Source organism: Lepisosteus oculatus, unplaced genomic scaffold (assembly GCF_040954835.1).
Source record: "Lepisosteus oculatus isolate fLepOcu1 unplaced genomic scaffold, fLepOcu1.hap2 HAP2_SCAFFOLD_94, whole genome shotgun sequence".
Taxonomy (NCBI): Eukaryota; Metazoa; Chordata; class Actinopteri; order Semionotiformes; family Lepisosteidae; genus Lepisosteus; species Lepisosteus oculatus.
In genome coordinates this window covers 112,023-137,024 of record NW_027168430.1, presented here as the reverse complement: position 1 = coordinate 137,024, position 25,002 = coordinate 112,023, and the positions used below count along the sequence as shown (strand labels likewise).

At 48.4% G+C, this 25,002-nt stretch overlaps 11 non-coding genes across 11 annotated transcripts; 5 read left to right on the top strand and 6 right to left on the bottom strand.

The window, feature by feature from the left end:
• Positions 1-1,295: 1,295 nt before the first annotated feature.
• LOC138236850 (U1 spliceosomal RNA) lies at positions 1,296-1,459 on the top strand. The gene has a single exon (XR_011188831.1). It is a non-coding gene; the product is annotated as a U1 spliceosomal RNA (small nuclear RNA).
• A 636-nt stretch (positions 1,460-2,095) lies between these two features.
• LOC138236870 (5S ribosomal RNA) lies at positions 2,096-2,214 on the bottom strand. Its single transcript, XR_011188850.1, has one exon. It is a non-coding gene; the product is annotated as a 5S ribosomal RNA (ribosomal RNA).
• A 1,774-nt stretch (positions 2,215-3,988) lies between these two features.
• Positions 3,989-4,152, top strand: LOC138236852 (U1 spliceosomal RNA). Its single transcript, XR_011188833.1, has one exon. It is a non-coding gene; the product is annotated as a U1 spliceosomal RNA (small nuclear RNA).
• A 636-nt stretch (positions 4,153-4,788) lies between these two features.
• LOC138236859 (5S ribosomal RNA) lies at positions 4,789-4,907 on the bottom strand. Its single transcript, XR_011188839.1, has one exon. It is a non-coding gene; the product is annotated as a 5S ribosomal RNA (ribosomal RNA).
• Positions 4,908-6,692: 1,785 nt separating this feature from the next.
• Positions 6,693-6,856, top strand: LOC138236851 (U1 spliceosomal RNA). Its single transcript, XR_011188832.1, has one exon. It is a non-coding gene; the product is annotated as a U1 spliceosomal RNA (small nuclear RNA).
• A 636-nt stretch (positions 6,857-7,492) lies between these two features.
• Positions 7,493-7,611, bottom strand: LOC138236848 (5S ribosomal RNA). The gene has a single exon (XR_011188829.1). It is a non-coding gene; the product is annotated as a 5S ribosomal RNA (ribosomal RNA).
• A 966-nt stretch (positions 7,612-8,577) lies between these two features.
• LOC138236844 (U5 spliceosomal RNA) lies at positions 8,578-8,694 on the bottom strand. Its single transcript, XR_011188825.1, has one exon. It is a non-coding gene; the product is annotated as a U5 spliceosomal RNA (small nuclear RNA).
• A 2,035-nt stretch (positions 8,695-10,729) lies between these two features.
• Positions 10,730-10,800, bottom strand: trnag-gcc (transfer RNA glycine (anticodon GCC)). Its single transcript has one exon. It is a non-coding gene; the product is annotated as a tRNA-Gly (tRNA).
• A 3,926-nt stretch (positions 10,801-14,726) lies between these two features.
• On the bottom strand, positions 14,727-14,868 carry LOC138236876 (U4 spliceosomal RNA). The gene has a single exon (XR_011188856.1). It is a non-coding gene; the product is annotated as a U4 spliceosomal RNA (small nuclear RNA).
• Positions 14,869-17,113: 2,245 nt separating this feature from the next.
• Positions 17,114-17,185, top strand: trnag-ucc (transfer RNA glycine (anticodon UCC)). Its single transcript has one exon. It is a non-coding gene; the product is annotated as a tRNA-Gly (tRNA).
• A 1,172-nt stretch (positions 17,186-18,357) lies between these two features.
• On the top strand, positions 18,358-18,431 carry trnat-agu (transfer RNA threonine (anticodon AGU)). The gene has a single exon. It is a non-coding gene; the product is annotated as a tRNA-Thr (tRNA).
• The last annotated feature ends 6,571 nt before the right edge of the window (positions 18,432-25,002 follow it).

Here is a 25,002-nt window from a genome sequence, read left to right as displayed (position 1 = left end):
AAATCTCACGGACAGGGGGGCCTCGTCATTGATTGTTACAGGTGAGACGGGGATTAGGTGGAGACCCCGACTGATGTGTAAAGGGGAGCACTAACACCAGAGGGACACCCCCGGCGTCTCTTTTTGAGAGACGCCCTGGGGTTTCCTAATGGCCAAGGAGGGTCGGGACCTCGGTTTGACCTCTGTTTGTGCAGCAGAGTGTCGCCATCAGGAGGCTGGGGCGTAAGAGAGCCACACAGCCCGCAGGGTGAGCGCTCCCTACTGGTCCCAGTCACACCTCTTGCAGGAGCAGCAGCAACCGGAGCTTTTCCGGGGTGGAATCTCCTATCCGGGTGCCGGCCAGGCTCACACCTGCTGGGCTGCCCCGGGGGTGAGCCCAGTCGAGAGTCGCAGGGCCAGATCTAGTCACCGGGGAGAAACGATACAAGTGAAGGATTGCTCGGCTCTCGGCACTTGAAAAGACCGACAAATGTCTCGTTCCCGCCGGAGCTGAATGTACCCGCATGTGTGGTGTCGTCTTCTTCCCCCGCCCCGCTGTGTTTGCTGTATTGTCTCTGAAGCCGGCCCCCCCGAGACGAGACGGGCTGTTCCTGTGCCCCAATTAACACTTTACAGGTGCCATTCCCCGGCATTGTGGCCATTGTCGGTGCTCACACGCGATAAGATAAGGCGGAGGAGAGCGGGGCATGCCCAGCGGCAGACATTCAAGGAGGGGGTAGGGCGAGGTGAGGTGAGGTGCGACACGCCGGAGCCCCGACGCAGCTAATGCGGAGCACTTGTTGGACTGGCATCGAAAGGACGTGTGTGCACGGAGCGAGCCTTCCCTGCGGCGGAGCGTGGGAACTTTCTCCCCCCCTCCCGCTGCAGGAGTTGTGTGCACTGCAGCGGTGCCGAGAGAAAAGCACAGAAGGCAGCAGGCTCTGGAGAGCAGGTAAGAGACGGAGCCTTGTGGGCAGGCGAGCAGGCCCGTTTTTTGGAAATTGCTGAAAAGGTTTGTTCGGTGTGTGGCAGGCGCACGTCGCGAGCTTGCGTGGCGATCTGCTGGTCTGGAGTTATGCAAATGAGGCCGAATTGCATCCCGGGACATGCTCCGAATGCGCAACGGCGACTGCAGATGTGTAGGAAACGGCGCGCTCGTTTTCTCGTTTTGCCCACACTTTTGAGTGTTAGTGTGGCGTGTGAGTGTGTGAAAGAGTGGGCCCAGCAGGAGGCGGTGGCGTGCGGGGCGAGGAGGTGGCCTAGGCTGCGCGATTTGTGCTGTGGGTGCGGGCCGCTTGCAGGGGCCTGTTTAACTCATACTTACCTGGCAGGGGAGATACCTTGATCAAGAAGGAGGTTCACCCAGGGCGAGGCTCGGCCATTGCACTCCGGCTGTGCTGACCCCTGCGAATTCCCCAAATGTGGGAATCTCGACTGCATAATTTCTGGTAGTGGGGGACTGTGTTCGCGCTCTCCCCTGATGTGCTTGGTCCAAAATCAGATACGGGAGGGTTAGGACACCACGAGCTGCGTGGCTGCGGAAGGATCCCGGTTCGACAGGAGTGGACGCTGCTGCTGGTTCTCGCTGGCTTTTAGTTAGGGGTCCGGAGAAGCATCTCAGGCTAGTTCCACTACTCCTTCCGGACGTTCATTCCCTTTTCAAAGTCAGTCGTTTTGCTGTAGTCTGCGTTCTTTAGGCTGATTATCGAGGTTAGCCTTTATTTGGTCATGGGGGGCCTCGGTACTGTATGCTGAGTCTAAAGACAGTTTCACCCGTTTTCTGATTGCTCGGTTCTGTACCAGTGCAGACATGTCAAACAGTGAATGGCTGTACCTCTATTGTATCCGTGCTCAATGAATGAAATCGGTAACAAATGAATATATGTCTAGTTATACGAAAAACGAGTGGTTTATCGACTCATCTTCATTTTCAGATTTAGAGGCAGCTTCGATATTCGTTTTACAGACGGGTTTTTTTTTTTGAATATGGGTCACACACATGCCACAGCAACAAAACATCTCTAGAGATGAGGCTATAGATCACCTTTCCATCCTGCAGGTTTTCCTCCCAAAGCCTACGGCACCAACGGCGACCCCTGCTGGCCGGGAGAGCAAAAGCTTACAGCACCTGGTATTCCCAGGCAGTCTCCCATCCAAGTACTAACCAGGCCCGACGCTGCTTAGCTTCCGAGATCAGACGAGATCGGGCGTGTTCAGGGTGGTGTGGCCGTAAGCGAAAGTCCCGGCGCCTGACTCGCTACTTGAAGCTGTGTGTGGCGGGGGTTCCGTGCCCCCCGAGCGGGACTGAAGGATCGTTCGTGTGCAACTCTTTGGAAAGGAGCTGCTTTCCAAATCGCATTGCGTGCCTGGATGTTGGCGAATGCGCTCCCTTGTGTTGGCTCGTCCCGCACTGGAGGAGGACAAACAATCTGCACGGAGGAGCACCAGGCAAGTCTTCACCAGACAAAAACCTCCAGTGCACAGCACTCTGGAAACATTTCGGGGCTTTCGCGTGTTTATTTCAGCACGTAAAGCGCACCGGTCCAACACGTCGGCCGGGCGCGCGGCGCCTCCGCCCTCTTGTGGCCTTGCGGCGTCAGAGCAAGAGGCTCCTTCTCGCTGCCCTTCCGCTGTGTTGCAGGACCCGGAGCGCGCACTTTGTGGGGGGCGGGGGACCGCGTTCGCGCTCTGCCCCCGGTCTCTTGCGCGAGTACTAAATCTCACGGACAGGGGGGCCTCGTCATTGATTGTTACAGGTGAGACGGGGATTAGGAGGAGACCCCGACTGATGGGTAAAGGGGAGCACTAACACCAGAGGGACACCCCCGGCGTCTCTTTTTGAGAGACGCCCTGGGGTTTCCTAATGGCCAAGGAGGGTCGGGACCTCGGTTTGACCTCTGTTTGTGCAGCAGAGTGTCGCCATCAGGAGGCTGGGGCGTAAGAGAGCCACACAGCCCGCAGGGTGAGCGCTCCCTTCTGGTCCCAGTCACACCTCTTGCAGGAGCAGCAGCAACCGGAGCTTTTCCGGGGTGGAATCTCCTATCCGGGTGCCGGGCAGGCTCACACCTGCTGGGCTGCCCCGGGGGTGAGCCCAGTCGAGAGTCGCAGGGCCAGATCTAGTCACCGGGGAGAAACGATACAAGTGAAGGATTGCTCGGCTCTCGGCACTTGAAAAGACCGACAAATGTCTCGTTCCCGCCGGAGCTGAATGTACCCGCATGTGTGGTGTCGTCTTCTTCCCCCGCCCCGCTGTGTTTGCTGTATTGTCTCTGAAGCCGGCCCCCCCGAGACGAGACGGGCTGTTCCTGTGCCCCAATTAACACTTTACAGGTGCCATTCCCCGGCATTGTGGCCATTGTCGGTGCTCACACGCGATAAGATAAGGCGGAGGAGAGCGGGGCATGCCCAGCGCAGATATTCAAGGAGGGGGTAGGGCGAGGTGAGGTGAGGTGCGACACGCCGGAGCCCCGACGCAGCTAATGCGGAGCACTTGTTGGACTGGCATCGAAAGGACGTGTGCGCACGGAGCGAGCCTTCCCTGCGGCGGAGCGTGGGAACTTTCTCCCCCCCTCCCGCTGCAGGAGTTGTGTGCACTGCAGCGGTGCCGAGAGAAAAGCACAGAAGGCAGCAGGCTCTGGAGAGCAGGTAAGAGACGGAGCCTTGTGGGCAGGCGAGCAGGCCCGTTTTTTGGAAATTGCTGAAAAGGTTTGTTCGGTGTGTGGCAGGCGCACGTCGCGAGCTTGCGTGGCGATCTGCTGGTCTGGAGTTATGCAAATGAGGCCGAATTGCATCCCGGGACATGCTCCGAATGCGCAACGGCGACTGCAGATGTGTAGGAAACGGCGCGCTCGTTTTCTCGTTTTGCCCACACTTTTGAGTGTTAGTGTGGCGTGTGAGTGTGTGAAAGAGTGGGCCCAGCAGGAGGCGGTGGCGTGCGGGGCGAGGAGGTGGCCTAGGCTGCGCGATTTGTGCTGTGGGTGCGGGCCGCTTGCAGGGGCCTGTTTAACTCATACTTACCTGGCAGGGGAGATACCTTGATCAAGAAGGAGGTTCACCCAGGGCGAGGCTCGGCCATTGCACTCCGGCTGTGCTGACCCCTGCGAATTCCCCAAATGTGGGAATCTTGACTGCATAATTTCTGGTAGTGGGGGACTGCGTTCGCGCTGTCCCTTGATGTGCTTGGTCCAAAATCAGATACGGGAGGGTTAGGACACCACGAGCTGCGTGGCTGCGGAAGGATCCCGGTTCGACAGGAGTGGACGCCGCTGCTGGTTCTCGCTGGCTTTTAGTTAGGGGTCCGGAGAAGCATCTCAGGCTAGTTCCACTACTCCTTCCGGACGTTCATTCCCTTTTCAAGGTCAGTCGTTTTGCTGTAGTCTGCGTTCTTTAGGCTGATTATCGAGGTTAGCCTTTATTTGGTCATGGGGGGCCTCGGTACTGTATGCTGAGTCTAAAGACAGTTTCACCCGTTTTCTGATTGCTCGGTTCTGTACCAGTGCAGACATGTCAAACAGTGAATGGCTGTACCTCTACTGTATCCATGCTCAATGAATGAAATCGGTAACAAATGAATATATGTCTAGTTATACGAAAAACGAGTGGTTTATCGACTCATCTTCATTTGCAGATTTAGAGGCAGCTTCGATATTCGTTTTACAGACGGGTTTTTTTTTTTGAATATGGGTCACACACATGCCACAGCAACAAAACATCTCTAGAGATGAGGCTATAGATCACCTTTCCATCCTGCAGGTTTTCCTCCCAAAGCCTACGGCACCAACGGCGACCCCTGCTGGCCGGGAGAGCAAAAGCTTACAGCACCTGGTATTCCCAGGCAGTCTCCCATCCAAGTACTAACCAGGCCCGACGCTGCTTAGCTTCCGAGATCAGACGAGATCGGGCGTGTTCAGGGTGGTGTGGCCGTAAGCGAAAGCCCAGGCGCCTGACTCGCTACTTGAAGCTGTGTGTGGCGGGGGTTCCGTGCCCCCCGAGCGGGACTGAAGGATCGTTCGTGTGCAACTCTTTGGAAAGGAGCTGCTTTCCAAATCCCATTGCGTGCCTGGATGTTGGCGAATGCGCTCCCTTGTGTTGACTCGTCCCGCACTGGAGGAGCACCAGGCAAGTCTTCACCAGACAAAAACCTCCAGTGCACAGCACTCTGGAAACATTTCGGGGCTTTCGCGTGTTTATTTCAGCACGTAAAGCGCACCGGTCCAACACGTCGGCCGGGCGCGCGGCGCCTCCGCCCTCTTGTGGCCTTGCGGCATCAGAGCAAGAGGCTCCTTCTCGCTGCCCTTCCGCTGTGTTGCAGGGCCCCGAGAGGGAACCCGGAGCGCGCACTTTGTGGGGGGCGGGGGACCGCGTTCGCGCTCTGCCCCCAGTCTCTTGCGCGAGTACTAAATCTCACGGACAGGGGGGCCTCGTCATTGATTGTTACAGGTGAGACGGGGATTAGGAGGAGACCCCGACTGATGGGTAAAGGGGAGCACTAACACCAGAGGGACACCCCCGGCGTCTCTTTTTGAGAGACGCCCTGGGGTTTCCTAATGGCCAAGGAGGGTCGGGACCTCGGTTTGACGCCTCCCCCGAAGGACGGCGCCTGTTTGTGCAGCAGAGTGTCGCCATCAGGAGGCTGGGGCGTAAGAGAGCCACACAGCCCGCAGGGTGAGCGCTCCCTACTGGTCCCAGTCACACCTCTTGCAGGAGCAGCAGCAACCGGAGCTTTTCCGGGGTGGAATCTCCCATCCGGGTGCCGGCCAGGCTCACACCTGCTGGGCTGCCCCGGGGGTGAGCCCAGTCGAGAGTCGCAGGGCCAGATCTAGTCACCGGGGAGAAACGATACAAGTGAAGGATTGCTCGGCTCTCGGCACTTGAAAAGACCGACAAATGTCTCGTTCCCGCCGGAGCTGAATGTACCCGCATGTGTGGTGTCGTCTTCTTCCCCCGCCCCGCTGTGTTTGCTGTATTGTCTCTGAAGCCGGCCCCCCCGAGACGAGACGGGCTGTTCCTGTGCCCCAATTAACACTTTACAGGTGCCATTCCCCGGCATTGTGGCCATTGTCGGTCCTCACACGCGATAAGATAAGGCGGAGGAGAGCGGGGCATGCCTAGCGGCAGACATTCAAGGAGGGGGCAGGGCGAGGTGAGGTGAGGTGCGACACGCCGGAGCCCCGACGCAGCTAATGCGGAGCACTTGTTGGACTGGCATCGAAAGGACGTGTGCGTACGGAGCGAGCCTTCCCTGCGGCGGAGCGCGGGAACTTTCTCCCCCCCTCCCGCTGCAGGAGTTGTGTGCGCTGCAGCGGTGCCGAGAGAAAAGCACAGAAGGCAGCAGGCTCTGGAGAGCAGGTAAGAGACGGAGCCTTGTGGGCAGGCGAGCAGGCCCGTTTTTTGGAAATTGCTGAAAAGGTTTGTTCGGTGTGTGGCAGGCGCACGTCGCGAGCTTGCGTGGCGATCTGCCGGTCTGGAGTTATGCAAATGAGGCCGAATTGCATCCTGCGAACATGCTGCGAATGCGCAACGGCGACTGCAGATGTGTAGAAAACGGCGCGCTCGTTTTCTCGTTTTGCCCACACTTTTGAGTGTTAGTGTGGCGTGTGAGTGTGTGAAAGAGTGGGCCCAGCAGGAGGCGGTGGCGTGCGGGGCGAGGAGGTGGCCTAGGCTGCGCGATTTGTGCTGTGGGTGCGGGCCGCTTGCAGGGGCCTGTTTAACTCATACTTACCTGGCAGGGGAGATACTTTGATCAAGAAGGAGGTTCACCCAGGGCGAGGCTTGGCCATTGCACTCCGGCTGTGCTGACCCCTGCGAATTCCCCAAATGTGGGAATCTCGACTGCATAATTTCTGGTAGTGGGGGACTGCGTTCGCGCTCTCCCCTGATGTGCTTGGTCCAAAATCAGATACGGGAGGGTTAGGACACCACGAGCTGCGTGGCTGCGGAAGGATCCCGGTTCGACAGGAGTGGACGCCGCTGCTGGTTCTCGCTGGCTTTTAGTTAGGGGTCCGGAGAAGCATCTCAAGCTAGTTCCACTAGTCCTTCCGGACGTTCATTCCCTTTTCAAAGTCAGTCCTTTTGCTGTAGTCTGCGTTCTTTAGGCTGATTATCGAGGTTAGCCTTTATTTGGTCATGGGGGGTCTCGGTACTGTATGCTGAGTCTAAAGACAGTTTCACCCGTTTTCTGATTGCTCGGTTCTGTACCAGTGCAGACATGTCAAACAGTGAATGGCTGTACCTCTATTGTATCCGTGCTCAATGAATGAAATCGGTAACAAATGAATATATGTCTAGTTATACGAAAAACGAGTGGTTTATCGACTCATCTTCATTTGCAGATTTAGAAGCAGCTTCGATATTCGTTTTACAGACGGGTTTTTTTTTTTGAATATGGGTCACACACATGCCACAGCTACAAAACATCTCTAGAGATGAGGCTATAGATCACCTTTCCATCCTGCAGGTTTTCCTCCCAAAGCCTACGGCACCAACGGCGACCCCTGCTGGCCGGGAGAGCAAAAGCTTACAGAACCTGGTATTCCCAGGCAGTCTCCCATCCAAGTACTAACCAGGCCCAACGCTGCTTAGCTTCCGAGATCAGACAAGATCGGGCGTGTTCAGGGTGGTGTGGCCGTAAGCGAAAGCCCCGGCGCCTGACTCGCTACTTGAAGCTGTGTGTGGCGGGGGTTCCTTACTTTTTGATGACATAACACCCAAAGGGGCTTCTTTGGAGCTGGATTCCAACCGGCATCCTAAAGTTTCTTGGCGGTATCTTTTACAGTCCTCTGTTCGGTCGACAAGGGACAGAAGGGGGCAGCTTTCCTCACACATACAGTTCAATGTACTGTAGTGTTCCTGTTCATTGAATTTGCAGTTCTGCATCAGACCTCTAACTCGTTTCCTTAGCTTGGATTTAAGCCACGAAGCAGGCTTCTACTGTATAAACGTCTATAGGAATCACAAACTATTTGAGAGGCCATCATCCCAGGGGGAACTGACAAAGTCTATCCCTAAACACCTAGCGCAGTCTCTCGAGAGACTGTCAAAAATCGCTTTCTCCTTTTGCGTTGCAAGTAAGTGAAAACGCAGTCTCAACCCAGAGCCACTTGGCAGCAGCGGCACGTAAATACTGTTACTGTTACTGCTCGATACCGACGTTAACCTACTATACCATGTTCAGCCACTGCTAGAAAATGTACGGCTCTAGTACCGGAGCAAACGACAGGAAGGCCAACGTCGAACGGGCACACGTGTCAGACATGGAGAGCAACGAGAATGGGATTAGAACCCATGCGTTCTTTCCACCGTGGGGCCCGTTCAGCTCCGGGCTCATCGCCTGCGGCTCTTGGCTTGCGGGCCTGCCCAATCCGTGCGATAACTCGGAAAACACCCGGCCACACTGTGCCGGAAACGACGCACTCTGGGAAGCCGCTATGCAAAGCGAGGTCTGAAGATCCCCTGCGGCCGGACACTTCCCGCCCCCCAAAGAAGAGAGCGCCAATCAGACGGGCGGAGACCGAGGACTCGCAGAGCAGACGGCCACAATCGCCATAACAAGAGCGATTGTGAGCGTTGTTGTTTTCTCTCTTTGACCAGCCCAGCTGCGCCCCACCCGAAGGCAGGGAAGCACAAAAATTGCATGGAGCTCATTCATGCTCCTCTCCACGGAAATCTTTAGTAAAAAGCGAAAGATTTGTACGAAATGAAGAGAAACCAAAGTGCGTGGCTGCACAGCTGCAGGAGCCCAGGCCGCCTTCAAAGCCTCTGCCCTGACGGTCGTGGTTGGCAATGCACCTGGCCTTACAAACGAGCCAGTGGGGCCCGTTCAGCTCCGGGCTCATCGCCTGTGGCTCTCGGCTTGCGGGCGTGCCCAATCCGTACGGGTGTGCCCAATCCGGAAGCCTATTTCAAAGTCGTTCTCTGTTTCAAAAAAACATTTCCAAAATACAAGCCTTGCAGACAGACACGCCTCAGAGGACTTAAGGGTGGCTTCATGTCAGAATGATAAAGTCTCCCCGTCCGGACATGAAAATCCCACTTTGTTACACACAAAAAAAGAATCAACAACAGAGAAATGCCCACAAGCATTTGAAAAGCCGCACCACGTCGCACTTGAAATAGCTCTTACATTAGTGGTAGACGCAGGAATCGCCTTTTTATTTACGCTCTTACCAACGTGATGGAAAGCAAAACAAAGCAAAGCAGAGCAGAGCAAAACAAAACGAACAAACGAAAACCCTCACGTCCCGCACTCGCATATAACGCCGTTATGTGCCCAAGCGTTATTGTACGTCATCCTAGCACTGCACCCCGGGGCGTAAGGTATATGGGAACGAGCACACGCCACGAATCGTCTCGAATCACTCCCTACAGCTGTAAGGCGCCTTGAAGCGTGCACCCCCAACATTCTTCTTTGCGCATCTGTGAAAGGTAAACTCTTGAGCAAACTCTGAACCAGCTCTAAGGAAACTAATCCGATTAGACGTTACTTTGACTCATCTTTTTACGCTCAGTGCTGGATTGCTCAAACTCCAGCTAGGGTTAGGGTTAGCATTCCCACACTAGTTAGACACTTTGTTTACGCTCAGTGCTGGATTTTGGGAACTTCAGGACGGGTGGGAATTTTCTCCTATCTGTCAATTCTGTTTTGTTTTGGAGACTCTTGGCTGCCTATGTTGTACAGTGCAGCGTGAAGGAAACATTTTCCAAAACTGTGTCAGCTCAAAAGTTATAAGAAAACCTCTCCAGCTGCTTTAACTCTCTTCATTTTTGTCATTTAATGTGACACTCGATGTATAACTGGAGCCTCACATATGCAAATGGTGAGGCTCCAGTTCGACACCCAGTTCGACACCACTTTACAGTATCTGACAAAAGCATGGCAGACTGTGCCGGACCGGCAAATAACTTCCGCTTATTTTTACCATATTAAACATTGGAAATCCAACCACTTGCATTTGTGACACTTGATTTTGGCTCCACCTAAGACACTCTTAAATCTTCAAACACTTTTCTCTTCTCCCGCAACACTCTTGTCTGTCGGCACTATGTGGCAGCGTTGCATGACAACCCCTCTCACCACGGAAAGGAACCTAACAGCTTTGGTAAGAGAGGAGAAAAGGACCTGGCCCGTATGGGACTCGAACCTGTGACCTTGGCGTTATTAGCACCACGCTCTAACCAACTGAGCTAACCGGCCTCACAACAATGCTTCTCTCTGTGCTGCAAAAAATCAAACTCAGGGAATTTCTTTTGTCCTCCTTTGAATAGAAAGCCGTGTAATTCAGTGTACGGCCTTTCTCGTGCAGTTTCATGGTTCTTGTAATCCAAATCCTACACTGGCGTGAAGTGCCCCCCCATTTCACGGCATTTTTCAGCTGATTTAAAATGTACCTAAAGGAGAAGCATTTTTGAAGACCATCAATTACCAAGAGCTTTTGTCAAAGGTTTTGGTGGTCATTTTTAATGACCACAGAGCGCTGTGATCTCGGTTTTACATCTCATCCAAAAGACAGCGCCCTCTTACAACACAGCATCTCCGTCACTATACTGGGGAATTGGGAACCGCACAGACCTCAGGGTGAGCGCCCCCCCCGCCGGCACCATTAACACCGCTTCCAGCTGAAAGCGTTGTTTTTCCCTGTAGCTCATCCTCATCCGGGTACTGACCTGGCTCACACCTGCTTAGCTTCAGTGGGTTTTCAGTTGCAAGTTGCAAGGGGATGCAAGTGATGGAGCCGTTCGCTTCAAAAGCCACTGCATTGGCCGGGAATCGAACCCGAGCCTCCCGCATGGCAGGCGAAAATTCTACCACTGAACCACCAATGCTTAGTGCCTGGGCCTTCAAAAAAGACGCTTTTTTGGTGCTCTGTGCAAAACGCGTCGACATCTGCTTCCAGCTGCAAAATGCCATTCACGGACGCTGAAGAATTTATTTCTAAGGCAGCGGGTACAAGCGATTGGGTGTTTTAAAACCACCAGAAACAGCAAAGAGGCGCGCTTCTTTGCTTGCGCCGGAACACACCAACTGGAGGCGGACAATGTAGTCGGCAGGATTCGAACAGGCGCGGAGAGACCCCAATGGATTTCTAGTTCATCGCCTTAACCACTCGGCCACGACTACAGCAATCGTCATAGCACTGCACCCCGGGGCGTACGGTATAAGGGAACGAGCACACGCCATGAATCGCCTCGAATCACTCCCTACAGCTGTAAGGCGCCTTGAAGCGTGCACCCCCAACATTCTTCTTTGCGCATCTGTGAAAGGTAAACTCTTGAGCAAACTCTGAACCAGCTCTAAGGAAACTAATCCGATTAGACGTTACTTTGACTCATCCTTTAAGGGACCCTTGTTAATTGGAGAAATCAATGATTTCGAATGAATTCTGTATGCGTTAAAAGACAGCTATACACAGAAAACATGCAGGACACTGCTCATGATGTTTCCCGAGCCGAAACACAGTGCGTTTTTCCAAGCCATTTGACAAAGCCCGCCCACTGAAAACTGCAGCAGATCGTGTAAAGGCGTTCAACTTTGTAACTACTGCACGCACAGGAAGCAGAATAAATTCCTCTTTTCAAACTGTCAAAGGTTTGCTGCAGGACATCGCACAATCTCTTTTGAACGGGGACAAACGATTTCTTATGGGGCGCAGTAAGTACAGACGTTTATAAAGCTCCACTCATGCCGACGATGCAGCATGAAGAAGCGCAACCTAACGTTTGACAGACAAAAGCCGGGCGCCGCTACGAGCAATATGAAATCAAACTGACAGCACACGGCGTTTCGCGCTGACTCAAAAGTGATCTCGACAGACGATGTTCTCTGCATAACGCTGAAAGAGCTAAAGAGCGTTTCTGTTGAGACGTAACCCATTGGGCAAAAGACGTATAATATACGTCTATTAAACGCATATCTTAGACGTCTAAATGTGGTCTACAATTCGTCTAGAATGAAATTCTAATATACGTCTAAAGTTAAACGTCAATTATACGTCTATATTTAGACGTTCATTATACATAAATGGTTGGAGTTCTATTATACGGATAAATTTAGAGGACTATTATACATATATGGTTGGAGTTCCGGATAACTTTAGAGGTCTATTATACGTATAACTTTAGAGGTCTATTATACGTATATGGTTAGAGGTCTATTATACGGATAACATTAGAGGTCTATTATACGTATATGGGTAGAGGTCTATTATACATCAAAGATAGATTTTATAGGTGTAGAAACAAGTAAAACAAGCCAATGATTAGGTTTAGAAATGTATTCTGAAAATACACATTCACACCTGAAACATATGTATTTCAAATTATACATTGTATACAATCAATCAACAGTCAACATATGGGCAATAATCATAAAAACACAACTAGTCTTAAACTTCAGCTACAAATTCTGGTAACATGGCAATATACAGTATAGTAATGACAAACACAAAACTAATTACATTAACACACTAACTCAAAACCACATTTTGATTCAAATATACATTTTAAAATGTACAACTTCTATATTTCCAAGAAAAAAAAATATTACAATGGAAGTTAAGACGATTTTTGTCCACTATTTGCAAACCCTGTCTAATTGTCCTAACAGAACCAAAAACCTATTATTTTCAGAGTCCAGATCTCCTGGCCCCCTGCCTTGCATATGCATTCTTCAAGTAACACATTGCGTGCTCCTTTATTTTTTTTTCTGTTGATGTAGGGTGGGACTTCAGCACCGCAGCTAGGAGAAAATTATATAATATTACTTCCCAAATAAATGATGATTAATATCTTCTTTAGTATAATCTAAAAAATGAACGGTTTACTAAGCTCAAAGCTGAAATAAATGTATAAAATTTGGCTTGCATCATAGCAGTTGAGCAATAAAGTCTGTCCTAATTAAAGAGTACCCAAAGTTTGAAAGTACAACATAGAATAAGAATAAGAGAAACGGCAAAACGATTTTGTGTCATCTTCCCCATTCACACTATTTTATGTGCCGTTTTTTTGCTTTTTCACATACTATTTTAATCAAAATAATATTAAGAAAGATCTGTATGTATTCAGATAGTATTATTATTGTTCATACTTACTCGTCAAAAGAGGATTGCTGAGATATTTGCGGATATACTTCTACGTTTGAAAAACGTGTCCAAAATGGTGACCAACGAATACTAGCAATGCATTGTGGTATATAACCGGAAAATATGCTGGGTTCGATATTTTCTCAACGTATGCGTTTATTAATGTTGTCGATATTATGGTTGAAATTTAACATTGATAATACATCGCTGCTATGTGCCCCCTGCTATGAGCTGATGTGCAATTTTAACGCATGCAATAAGTAAGGATCGGTCACTGTTGTATGGTATTATATATAATGACATTATGGAATAGGATGGGGACAGGCCTGGCATCACGGGGGGAGGGGGGAATGTCGCCGCTTCAGTTTTGGGCAAAAAGTTTTACCTAACTTAATTTGCACCCTAAAAAAATAGTTGTACTTTGTCAATGGTCAGACAACACTAAATGACACGAACAGTCACTCAGTCTGTTTGATGGGCAGGAGGGCTATCCGTCCAGGAACTGCACATATTATTGAGTTTTAACATTACGATCCTGTTTGCTCAGGTGGACCGATTCCTTGCAGTAGTTTATCATTATACTTAAAATCGTTATATAACTAGGACTAGTTATAGCAGTCTGTGCTTTCTCTTGGTTTTACAACATTTTTTTCTTAACGATTCAGAACGTCCATGTAGCTGCAAAAATGAACGCTTATGGTACTTTTCGCTCCAGGCAATACAAACCTTGAGAGTGACGAAAAATGTGAAACTGAACTTCATCGCAAATACCAGATTGCTAGTCGTTATCTTCTATCATGAAGCACTAATCAATGGCATAGCTGCGAGATTTCATTTGGGTAGCTGCACCGTACAGCTCCGTTTCAACCGAAATATCACTCCCCCCTCAGAATTTCAGACGCCCCCCGACAGATTTTTCCTCGGGCACCGCGCACTGATGGGGGACTTTTGTCAAGAAAATAAAAATAGAAACTCTATAGGCACTCAAACATTTTACGGTTTTTTTTCAGGCAGGTGGCAAGACCCCCTCAGCAAAACCCTTGTATGCCAAGCTGTGGGCATTGATTCGTCGAATATACGTATATTTACGGCGAAATTACGGCTATACGTATATATACGTCGCCTCGACGTATAATCAACGTCGAATTGCAACCGTAAAATCGACGACATGAATAAACGCATATATAACGTCGAAAACACATCTAATACAGTGCCTGAGGCTTTTTACTGTATGTATCATGTGTGCCGCAACTAGGAGTATACGGCACTCTGCACAGTGTACGAAGTAAATTATTTTCGCAGTAATTAATTTATTATATTTACTATATTTATTATACACGTGTAAATTAATTGCTGCGAAAATAATTTACTTCGAACACTGTGCAGAGTGCCGTATACTCCTAGTTGCGGCACACACGATACATACAGTAAAAAGCCTCAGGCACTGTGTTAGATGTGTTTTCGACGTTATATATGCGTTTGTTAATGTCGTCAATTTTACGGTTGCAATTCGACGTTGATTATACTTCGAGGCGACGTATATATACGTATAGCCGTAATTTCGCCGTAAATATACGTATATTCGACGAATCAATGCCCACTGGGAACAAGCTCGCTTCTTTCTACCATGATGTCACCATGACCAAATCTGTCTTTAAACACCTTGCTCAGTCTCTAACGAGACTGTCAAAAATTGCTTTCGCCGATTGTATTGCAAACCGGCGGAAGCGGGGTATTGGGAAAAGTTTTCAACTAGCAATAATCCCGCCTCGGCTAAACCTCACAGGCTACGATACTGCCACTGCGCAAAGCTGACGGTTGCCAGGCAACCGCGGGGATCCTATGGAAATCGTTATCAATCGTCTCATGGCATGTCGTTGCTGTAACGCTTCATATTTGTCGTCTTCTTCTAGCTTGAGGTTTTGAAGAATTTCATGACAGACAAGGGCTCCGTTGGGAACAAAGAAACCCGTTGATTCTTTTCAGCAGCAGAAATACAACCCTTTAAATACAAGATGACAGAACAATGACGAAGGGCATGCCGGGAGGAACTCATGCACTACAGAGGAAAGGGGGCGGGCACGTACAGTTCACATTCAAGCCACAAGTACTCTTCTCGGATGTTGCACAAACAAATCCTAACGTCTTGAAAGCATTGCAGCATGTTTGTGTCCCACTTCCCGTGGCTGCAGGATGACTGACACGAACGGACAAACACAATCTGTGGCGTTTAGCGTGACATAGTCTTGCAGGCATCGTGCTGTCTCACTGCAATACTATACCGCTGGAGGAAACAGTCCATCTGGCCATGAAACTCATTTGAACGTCTAGCTACAGCAACTAACAATATCATGATTTATTCAGGATGTGTGGAATCAGCACGTCCCGGAGACAGCTTCCGAAATCGTGAGCATTCTCTGGTGGTAGGGGCGTTCAAGATGGCGCTCAGGTGGGAGGTAAAGTTAAGTGGTTGAGGATTTTTTTTGAGTTTTTCATGACCTGAATGTTAATTTTTGCTTTTTTCGACTACAGAAAAATAAGGACTTAACACTACTTGTTTTAACTTCAGTTATAATTGAAAGAAAAAAAACGATTTTTTTTAGGTTTAAGAATTTCGATATGAGTAACACTGGGAAAAGAAAAGAGAGTGCTGGTTCTTCGAAGGAGAAGTCTAAGAAACCTCAATCGTATATGTATAGCACTACAAGAAAATTGATGGCAACTAAAGGGAAAAGTGAAGCAGCTGGAGGGGACGTGGAAAGAGTGCTGGAGATGCGCTCGTACGCGAGCGCTCGCAGCCCAAGTGAGACTCAGCTGCCAGAGGAAGAGCCGGAGTCCCTGCCCAGCACACCTGTCAAAACCCCGGCAGCCAAGAGAGGAAGGGGCGACCTGACGCTGGAGGAGCTCCAGACCAACATCTTCAACATGATGGCACAGAGCATGGGTGAGCTGAAGGAAATGATTTGATCTAATACAGTCGCAATCGAAAGTCTTAAAAAGTCCACGGACTGTGTGTTTAAAGAGGTTGAAGACTTAAAGAGTGAAGTAAAAGTTCTTAAACAAGTAAATACCAAACAAGAAAAGCATATTAAAGAACTTGAATTGAAAGTGAACGATGTAGATAGATACCATCGATGATGGAATTTAAAATTATTTGGAGTTAAAGAGGAACGTGATAAGGACCTTGTTGCAACAGTGAAGGGTATCTGTAAAAGGACCCTGCCGGACCAGGAGGACATAATATCGGCCATTGACTTTGTTCACAGGCTCGGGAGAGCGAACATGTCTGGGCAAGTGCGCCCCAGATCGATTATAATACAGTTCACCAAGAGGACGGCGAGGGACATGCTGTGGCGAGCGGCGAGGGGGAATGAGTATTTGAATGGGAACAAACTGAGGTTTGCAGAGGACCTGTCTGCCGCGGACAGGAGTACCAGGAACCAGCTGTGGCCCCAGGTTGAAGCTGCCAGAAGAGAGGGGAGGAGAGCCTACTTTGTGGGAGTGAGGGCCTTTGTGGACGGGAAGGAGATTTGCTCCCAGTGACTGCTCAGTTAATGATTATGTTTGGTTATATTTGTTATACCAGTATATACTAGTGTTTCTTTAGTGTTAGTTTGGAATGGTGTAGTTAAGTGTTAAGGACTGTTATAGTTCTGGTTCTTTGAAAAACTCAATAGTTTAGACAGTCTTAGAGTTAGTTATTTGCTTTTGTGTATGTCTTTTTCATGAATGCCAGAGGTACTCGAAATGTTGTTAAAAGAAAAACTGTGTGCTGAGTTTTATTTTTTACAGGAAACGCATGCATGTTGAAACTAAAGTTTATAAATAATTGAGAAATATTAAAGCAAGGAAAATATGATACGTGTAAAATATACAATTTGATCACATAATTACTTAATTACCTCTGGTAGTTAAATGCTTTTTTCTGCTGCGTTTTTTTTCTCTTGTACATGACTCTGATCCTCTTGTTGTATTTGTATTTGTAAATTCTATGTTTAATAAAAAAAAAATTAAAAAAAGCATTCTCTGGTGGTGTCCTGTAGGCTTCCTGTGGGTGTGCGTTGGTGGTATAGTGGTGAGCATAGCTGCCTTCCAAGCAGTTGACCCGGATTCGATTCCCGGCCAACGCAGTGTCGAGTGTTTTCAAATGCTGTCATGAGCCTTGGATTGTGACTAGCAAAGCGAAGCCTTTTGAAAGAGCTAAAGCACTGAAAAACGGAATTGAGGGAGAATCTTACAGGGGATTCTGAGCGGTGTCTGCATACACGCAGTCCGATACGGGTGCTGAAAGCTTGAGCTACTCTCAATGTCATGCTGGCTTTCCCCGGAGTAAATCTGTTACATTGAAAGAATGCTTCTCGCAGGTTCAAAAAGGGACCCTTGTTAATTGGAGAAATCAATGATTTCGAATGAATTCTGTATGCGTTAAAAGACAGCAATACACAGAAAACATGCAGGACACTGCTCATGATGTTTCCCGAGCCGAAACACAGTGCGTTTTTTCAAGCCATCTGACAAAGCCCGCCCACTGAAAACTGCAGCAGATCGTGTAAAGACGTTCAACTTTGTAACTACTGCACGCACAGGAAGCAGAATAAATTCCTCTTTTCAAACTGTCAAAGGTTTGCTTTACGAACGCCGCAGGACATCGCACAATCTCTTTTGAACAGGGACAAACGATTTCTTATAGGGTGCAGTAAGTACTGTTACTGTCACTGCTCGATACCGACGTTGGCCTACTATACCATGTTCAGCCACTGCTAGAAAATGTACGGCTCTAGCACCGGAGCAAACAACAGGAGGGCCGACGTCAAACAGGCACACATGTCAGACATGGAGAGCGATGAGAATGGGATTCGAACCCATGCCTGCAGAGCACAATGGATTAGCAGTCCATCACCTTAACCACTCAGCCACCTTGTCGACGAAACTGGGCTGTCCGGACATGGGTTGGCGCGCTCCAGATGATCTTTTTCTTTTTTTCCCCACGTACTCGAGGGTCATTTTCCTGTTCCACATGTGATTTCAACATTTTCCTTGGGAGATGTCAAGCCAGCAAGCCACTGCTGTGGTTCAGTGGCCAGTGTGGAGTTCAGTGGCCCTGTTGTACACAGAAAGCACATTGAGCTCCTTGGACATGAAAAGTTCCAGATAAAAGCCATTTGTCATCCTTTCTCTTGGTGTCGATGTTGCTATTGTATGTAAAGGTGGCAACTTGCTCAGCAAGCAGGCGGAGCACACACCGAATGCAGATGTGTCTGAGTGGTGTGTCCAAGTGGCTGCAAAAGGACAGCACTCCTGGGGCACCGTGGCTTAGTTGGTTAAAGCGCCTGTCTAGTAAACAGGAGATCCTGGGTCCAAATCCCAGTGGTGCCTTCTTTGTTGTGTCTTCTCAAACAGAACTGGTCCTTACAGACAACCGCCTACGGCTAGACTTAATTAAATGCAAGTATTCATTTCCTGTCTTTAACGCGACTTGTTTTTCTTAAAATGGATGCAACTTGCAAAACATGAAATACAAACCTTGCTAATCAGCGCTAGCGGCTGGCAAAAAAAAAAGAAGTCAGCTATTTTTTTTTCTTTAACCTTAACCCTGCTAACGGAGAAGAGTTAAACGACCGAGTCTATGCAGCTTAAACGGTGCGCAAGTCGGGTTCTTAGCTGAAAGGGTGGTAAATCACGCTCACCCCAGTCCTTAATCTTTTAAAGAGGATACAAAATTGAACCTAGTCGCCACATCACACATCCTGTTCAGTGATAAAAAGGTAACATCTATCCTCGCTCCAGAGTAAATCTCACGTTGAGGGCATCTTTTTTTTCACTTTACCGTGAGTCAGGCTCGGCTGCACAGAGGAGAGAGCAGAGCAATGAGATCATAGGGACAGGGGAGTCACACGCTGGCGGTTTGAATACGCGGAAGATCACTGAGGGATCCACAGTATGTGGACCCTCCGTTCGCCATCAGTCCACACTCCGGACTCTGAATCCTGCCATCCGAGTTAAGATCTCGGCGGAACCTGAGGCGCAGTTCCTTCTTAAAACGTAATCTGGTGAGCATTTCTAGAATCGCACTTGTATAGATGCAGCCTTTAATTTGTTGCTAGGTTAAAATTGATGACTTCTTGTATTTCAGTAGGCAACTGCCCTCTTGATTTTGGATTTAATTTCTTTATTACAGGGGCGCTTTTATGAAGACAGAGTCATGTTCAGGTACTTTGCTTGATGGAGGAAGCTCATTTCGGACTCTGTGATCTGCTCACCTGGAAAGGTCTGCTGTACTACTACAAGAGAGAAGTAGGGTCTGGAAGAAGGGACAATTTTATGATGCTTTGGAAGATAATGTTTTTTTTTTCTTATACTGAAAATGAAAAGTAGTTGTTTCTATATGGACTCAGTCTTTGGAATTTGTATATTTATACATTTCAGTGAACCCTCAGCCATTCCTTCTGTATTGTAATTCAATTTCTCTTTTAAAATTCCTTCCCCACTTCTAGGACCTGCAGTTGCTGAACTCCACAATGGCTTCTATTGGAAAGTCTGTGACTGAGACCATTATTTATTTTGGAGCAATGAGCAATTCTTATATAAATGCAATAAAATCATTATGCTCAAACTATGAGAGAGAATTTTAAGGATAATTTAAGAAATCAGTCTTAGCTTGTTTCTATACACAGATGGTATTATTTATTTTCAAAGGAAACCCGCGAGGATTCCCCTGGTGTGCAAGATGTGCCTGAATACTTTTGATCAGCTTCCTGCTCACTTCAAGAGGGCGTGTATGAAGCACGCCACGGCAGAAGAGATCAGGTGGCCTCTCAACAGGCGAGGGAGGACATGATGAATCACCTGAAGAACGGGATCATCGTGGATTACCACAGAATAGAGATCAAAGGACACTTTGTGGGCTTGAAATACAAAGAAAATCATGTTCTATGGGACAAGATAAATACAAAACTTAAGCTTTTATTTTAATTAGATTTATTTATAAAGCATAAGCAATCATTTATTACATTAATATATGTGAAAATAACATTTTAGTATCATACGTTTAGTATATTTAGTCCCTAATGCTGAAAGAAATGATCATAGAACATGACATCTAACCTTACCTGCTGTGTTTTTAATCCCTATTGCTCAATGCACGGTGAAAGCATTGCATACATATGTCTGACAATGAGGAATGGGCCCCTGAGACAGTCATTTGCCTGTTTCACAAATGATCGTATTTTACTAGAGATTCTGTTTGGGATTCAGATGTGCATTCGGACAGCAATCCCTTTCAAGAAATGATACGTTCTGGATGAGGTCAAAGGTGCTGGAACACTGTATTTAGGATGTGTTTGCAGAGACTGTGTGTCTCCTGCTTCAACGCAGTGAGAAATAGATGTGCTCCTGTAATTCATTGGTACATGCCCAGGGCAGTAAGCAGTCTGAGAATTTATTTCCAGACGGCATAGAGCAGTGAAGCAGTGAAGTAGTGCCACACACTGGATCATTATATTATTAGAATCTATTCTACTTAAATTATTACATTATACACAATTTGAGTTCATTTTAAAAAGTAAAAGGTAATGAAAGGAATGCATTTTTAAAAGAAAGATAATACCGATATGCATGTGATAATCTTCCTTATATCATGTAGTGCGTCATTTGGACACTTTGTGGGATTGAAATACAAAGAAAATCATGTTCTATGGTACAAGATAAATACAAAACTTAAGCTTTTATTTTAATTAGATTTGTTTATAAAGCATAAGCAATCATTTATTATATTAATATATGTGTGTAGCGGCGAGGCTTATTAATAAGGCAGAATTAAGTGTTCTGAGCCTTCCCAAATGAGGCCCCATTTCTCTGTTCATCTCTCTGGTGCAGCCACAGAGAGACTATTCATGCAGGGTGATTTAAGGTCCTAGGACAGCTCCCAAAGGGGGATGCACTTAGCTTAGCCTGGCTATCATGATCAATGGTCATCCATTGGCGCCTATCTGTCTAGGGAGTGCCAGTTGGACATCTGGACTGCATTACTAAGTGTCAGGACTAAGTGACTCATATCTCACCTTGATCAATCAATCAGGGACTGGTAGGGCCGAGTAACCCACGTGGGACTCTGATGCCCATGGAACTTTCAGCCAATCAATGAGCTGAAGTTCCTCCAGGTAAAAACAGGCAACACAGAGAGCCTGTGAGATTCAGTAAGATTCAGAAGGGAGGATTCAGAGGATTCTGTGGACAATTCTAAAGGGAATTCAAAGGAGAATTCCAGGGCAGGACGGCCCAGGAGCAGAAGGCTCCCAAGGGCAGGACATTCTCGCAGCGCGCCTCCTGACCATCCTGAGACTCAGCCCGGACAACCACGGAACGGCCAGTGTGTCCGAGTGCCAGAACTTTCCTTTGTTCTAAGAGTCTAGAGCGGAGGTTGCCAGAGAATAACCAGAGGATCCACCCGAGGTTAGCACCAGCAGCAGGCCTCGTGAACAGGTCGGAACTGTGGACAGCTGAATCACTATTCAGAACTAGCTCTTCATCAGAAACGAACCGGTCCTCTTCCTGACTTGCTCGGACCCACAGTCATCTTTTCTCCTGTGCACAAACTTTGCTAGTTAAAGCCAACACTAACTAGCCGGTCAGTGAGCATCAGCAGCGCACCGTCGCAAGCCGCACAGCACAGCCTGGCACGGAGCCAGAGAGCGCGGATTGGACAGCAACAGCCTGCAACTGTTTCTTTGTGCCCGCAGGAAGATCTGAATCCCCAAAGATTGGATGAGTATTCAACTTCAATGCATTACAGCTCGAGAATTCAATTGTTATCCCAACCAGTTGATATCAATTTAATTCCTAAGAGTTATGTACTTGTTTGAGTATCTAATGTAGAAGTTATAACCAAGTTCATTAACGAAACGGTCTTAATGAAATATATACTGAACGTATGTCCTCTTGATATGTGTAACACTTCGTAACTGACTGAATATATATCTTTTGTATTCTGATAACGCTCTCGATAAGATCTGTTAGGTTTACATGCATATTTTATGTATTAATAAATGTATCCTCGTGTATTAGTACCTGTGTGTGCGCGTTGTTTGAGTTATGTCGCATGGTTGGATTCTAAAGCCATCAAAAGAATCAACTTTGTGATTTACTGCTACAATTAATAATTGTCTCAGTAAATGCCCAAACCCTACAGAACTGGTGCCTTCAGAGAGCCACTACATTTAATTTTGCTATGGCAACATTACATATTTGGCGTCCCTGAGCCGGTTTTCTTACATTATTTGGCGTCCCTGGGTGGGCGTGGCAAGACTGAAATGAGTCAACCAAGCGGAATAATTCAATATAAAACGCCGCTGGTTTCATACACAACAATACGGTGTGCTGAAAGCCGAAAGAAAAAAAAGTTCCCCTTGCTCTTTAAGCAGTGCTTGATTGTTTTGTGATCTTTTGCGATCTACCGGGTTGATTGCATACTTGATCTTGTGGTTTTCTGTGGTAAAACTATGATTTCGTACTTAAAAGTAATACTCTTTAAGTTTAACGATGGTTGCTAAAAGGTCTGAATTCGAGTCGCTATTTAGCACTCTCTCTAGCAGCGACAGGTCTGACCACGATCTCTTCCATATCTCCGTCAGCGGAGAAGCTAGAAGGATAAATCTCCATTCTCTGAGAGAGCTAGCGAAGGACATAGAGAGATTTGACCCCGCAGTGTCAGAGAATAATATCGAGAGTTATATTCAGGACCTCAGGTATACCCTGCAGTATCTGCCAAACGCCACAGAACAGGAGAAAGTGTTTCTGGTCAGGAAAACTACCAGCAGAGCTGTACATGAGTGGATGGCTAGGCAGAAGAAAGAAGTCTGTTATGATTTTGAGAAGCTTTGTCAAGCACTTATTGAAGAATAAAGTGCGTTTATTGACCCGACTGCTGCGATAGCCGCCGCTCTTAACATTAAGCACGAGAGAGCAGAGTCCCCTCGCGAATATTACGAGAGACTTAGACGAACTTATTTTGCAGGGCGAAATGATGAGGGTTGCGAAGAGAACACACATTTCAAGGGTTTATTCATTGCGAATCTCCACCCGTCAGTCAGAAAGATGATCTTAATGCATACAGATGCACAGACCATGAAAATGACTGATATTAAGAGATTCGTGCAGAAAGCCTGGGAGTATGATGTCCAAAGTCGCTCTGAGCAAAAAGCTGTTAAAGTGACTGTGTTTGCCGTCAGAGCCAGCAGGGTTAATTCCCCCCTGCTCGAAGGAGCACAGGCTCCTGAGCTGGCTAAGCCCCGTTCCAAAGCATGCACACAGGACTGCACCCAGCGTCCTAAGTGCCATGAGAACACCGGGGGAGGGAAAGGGCTAGATAAAGCTGAACAAAAGGATTCAGTAGCCGCCCACCTGGCCAGGCTTGAACAAGCTTTATTAGGACAGGGACAACCGCTCCCCAAGGCTGCCGGAAGCGTGAATGAGCTGATACTCTCCACTGGAGGAGGCGGAGACCCGCCCCCTCTCCCTCCCTCAGTCTATCTGATTGAGCGGAAGGGTTCCTGCCTGGATGAATTCAGCCACTCCCAAGTCAGTGCTGACTCCACCCCTGAAGTCACAGAGCAGGCAGTAAAACACAGAGGAAAAGCAAGTAGCTTTTACCTCAAAGCTGCCATGGGAGATGTCTTACACAGTGAGACACTGATTGACACTGAGGTTGAAAGGTGTTTGATGTCACACGGCAAGCTCAAACGGGTTGAAAAAGAAAAGGGCATGCGACTCAGAGAGGAACCTTTGGTGGATCACCAGAAAGGCAAAGTGTGGAAACAGGTCAAGGCTCCTAAGCCTTCTGTACAGAAGGAAAGGGGGGCCAAGAGGCAGACTGTGCTCACACAGTGCCCACCGAACACATAAGCCTATGTGGAGATTCCTTCTATTCCCTCTGGACAAGAAATAAAAATATTTCCTTGTTCCCCGGATATACAGGGAAGTCGTGTCCCGGCCAAGGTCCCAACAGCCTCCATGCCACAGGAGCGGTGCTCCAAGCAGCCGCCTGATCCACCAGGTAAAGCACACACCTTTTACATCCCTAAAGAGGAGCAGATCTCCCCACCTGGCGATGAAAAGGAGCTTTCCCTGTGCACCCTGGCACCCAAGAGGGGTCAGGAACACCACCCTGCAGTGGTGGAAGGGATCCAGATGGCAGGAGAGCAGGTTGGTGATGTAGCCCTCACCCTTAGCCCTGAGAGGTCCTCTATTAGTGAGGATCTGCTTGAGCAGCTGTCACAGGGCCACCGCCAGGTGCCCCTGGTGCAACATTCACAGGTTAGACAGGAGGCCCAGCTGGACGCTGAGACTACTGCACTGTGGACACACCTGATCCCAGATGCCGATTCCCTCTGCTGTGACCCAGGGAACCTGCAGTCAGGTAACATTATTTCTCACAACTACCAGGTAGTGAGTGAGACTGACCTGATTGTTCCTGCCTCAACGGCAGGGTTGCCAACACACCCAGTCCCCCAGAAGGGACAGGGAATGAAAGCCGAGCCGGGTTTCTTACAGCCACCAGCTCAGTCTGTCAGTCTGAGTCTGACCAACAGTGGTTCAGCCAGACTGGAGCTGGATGGTCAAGTCACCCGCCTGCCAGTGCAGGACATCGCAAAGAGGGGTGTCAGAATCCCCGCCTGCACTGACATGGGCCTGGTGAGTGATAGTAAGTTCAAAGACAGTGAACTAGCTATCCCAGTACTGGGGCAGCTCCCCGAACCCCTAGCAAGGGAAGGGGGGAGTGAGCAGGTGTCCTACACCCAAGCCCAGCGAACGATTGTAAACATGCCGATAGAGGGATTCCTCAATCAGGAAGTGTGCAGGGTGGACCTGAACAGTGAGAATGGGGTAACAATCCCAGATCACTCAGGTGCTCCAGATGACCACTCAGCCGAGGGTCAGGCATGCTCCACCG